Below are 2,683 nucleotides of genomic sequence, written 5' to 3' on the forward strand. Positions count from 1 at the left end.
AGCACCCACCATGGTGAAGCTTGCACCAAATGTAAGGAGAACCTTTGCGAGAAGGCTCACAAAAGGCAGTGGGGGTGACACACCCCGTCCTTCCCTCACTTCCAGCTCGCCCATTTCCATTCACTGATTCTTGGTCTCACACTGGGCATGTCTACTGGGCACAGACTTCATGTAACCCACACACCTAAGGCTACGTCTACACTGGCAGCTTCTTGCGCAAGAACTCTTCCAGAAGAGAGCATCTACGCTGCTATGTACTTTTGCGCAAGAGATGTGCTTTTGCGGATGACACTAAGCTGGGGGGAGAGGTAGATACGCTTGAGGGCAGGGATAGGGTCCAGAGTGACTTAGACAAATTGGAGGATCGGGCCACAAGAAATCTGATGAGTTTCAATAAGGACAAGTGTAGAGTCCTGCACTTGGGACCGAAGAATCCCAAGTATTGTTACAAGCTGGGGACCAAGCAGTTAAGTAGTAGTTCTGCAGAAAAGGACCTGGGGGTTACAGTGGATGAGAAGCTGGATACGAGTCAGCAGTGTGCCCTTGTAGCCAAGAAGGCTAATGGCGTATTAGGTTGCATTAAGAGGAGCATTGCCAGCAGATCCAGAGATGTCATTATTCCCCTTTATTCGGCTCAGGTGAGGCCACATCTGGAGTATTGTGTCCAGTTCTGGGGCCCTCACTACAGAAAGGATGTGGACGCATTGGAGAGGGTCCAGCGGAGGGCAACCAAAATGATTCGGGGGCTGGAGCATATGACCTACGAGGAGAGGCTGAGGGATTTGGGTCTGTTTAGTCTGCAGAAGAGAAGAGTGAGGGGGGATTTGAGAGCAGCCTTCAACTTCCTGAAGGGAGGTTCCAAAGAGGATGGGGAGAGGCTGTTCTCAGTGGTGACAGATGGCAGAACAAGGAGCAATGATCTCAAGTTGTGGTGGGAGAGGTCCAAGTTGGATATTAGGAAAAACTATTTCCCTAGGAGGGTGGTGAAGCCCTGGAATGGGTTCCCTAGGGAAGTAGTGGAGTCTCCATCCCTAGAGGTGTTTAAGTCTCGGCTTGACAAAGCCCTGGCTGGGATGATTGAGTTGGGATTGGTCCTGCCTAGAGCAGGAGGCTGGACTTGACGACCTTCTGGTGTCTCTTCCAGTTCTATGATTCTATGATAAGGGGATGGTTTGATGAGATAACATGATCTTGGTAACTAATTGACCATTCATTATCAGTTGGAAATAGGTCAATGGAGGGATGATAGGAGTTGCTATAGGGAACTTTCTGGGTGTCTGGCTGGTGAGTCTTGCCCACATGCTCAGGGTTTAGCTGATCACCATATTTGGGGTCGGGAAGGAATTTTCCTCCAGGGTAGATTGGCAGAGGCCCTGGAGGTTTTTCTCCTTCCTCTGTAGCATTGGGCACAGATCACAGCTGGAGGACTCTCTGCATGTTGGGGCCTTCAAAGTATTTGAAGGCTTCAATATCTGAGATCTAGGTGAGAGGATTATTCTAAGAGGGGTGGGCGAGATTCTGTGGCCTGCACTGTGCAGGGGGTCAGACTAGATGATCATAATGGTCCCTTCTGACCTTAAAGTCTATGAGTCTATGAGTGTGGGCGCTCTCTTGCGCAATAAGCTCCGATGGCCATTTTAACCATAGGGGCTTCTTGCGCGAGAAATTCACGTTGCCTGTCTACACTGGCCTCTTGTGGAAGAGCTCTTGCGCAAGAGGGCTTATTCCTCGTGGGGAGAGGAATAGCTCTTCCAGAAGAAGCCCTGTTTTACAACGCTAGACTGTAAATTTACTTCTGGAAGAAAGCTTGTGCAGTGTAGACAGCCGGCAAGTTTTTGCGGAAGAACGGCCGTTCTTCCGCAAGAAGCTGCCAGTGTAGACATAGCCTTAGTGTGGGGCACTGTCCCATGGAATGGCACTTAGTCCACTAACAGCGAGAAAAGAACAAGGGAGTGCGACAGCCGCAGCGGAGAGCCAGCTGGCTTCATGGCTCAAGCTGTGGAGGTCCCAGGTTCAAACCGGCCTGGTTACACTCCCACTGCCCTGGAATTACATCAGGAGGGAATTTTGCTTGGACCTATTCTGCTTCTCCCCTTTCAGACCTTTCCCCGTCAATACTGCAGGTTATTGGACATTCGGTGAGCGTTGGCTCACTGCTTCCAATGAAACTCCAGCTCCAGGGAAACGTATACGCCCCATTATCCCAGCGGTCTGCGTTCCATGCCGGCTGTGAGGTGCCTTGTAACGGGGTTCCTGGAACAACCTGGCATGGACAGGAAGCGACGGTTCCGATTTCCTGTTTGCACGCGAGACCCCCGCGGGTCAGGGCCCAGCACAGACGCTGCTAAGGAGGTCCCGTCCCTGCCCTCCCTTGCCTGCAGGCTAATGCGTCCACACAGACACGGCCCCGCTTCTCTGCGGGCGCTGACCCGGGAGGGAGGAGCTCTCACCAGCTGCTGAGGCCAGTGCAGATGGGGACAGACTAGCCTGTGGCAGGCAGGGCTGCACAGGGGCTTGGGAGGGGGCGGGGGAGAAATCAGAAACAGCTCCCCCCTTGTAACACATTATCCATGGGGGTAGGCCCGGGGATTGCAGAGTGAGCCTGCCCCACACTCACCGCAGGGGGGCTTTGCCCCAGGGGGCTGGGCCTGGTTCTCTGCTCTGGGCATTGTGCCCTGGGTCT

The sequence above is a fragment of the Pelodiscus sinensis genome, chromosome 4 (genome assembly GCF_049634645.1).
Source record: "Pelodiscus sinensis isolate JC-2024 chromosome 4, ASM4963464v1, whole genome shotgun sequence".
Taxonomy (NCBI): domain Eukaryota; kingdom Metazoa; phylum Chordata; order Testudines; family Trionychidae; genus Pelodiscus; species Pelodiscus sinensis.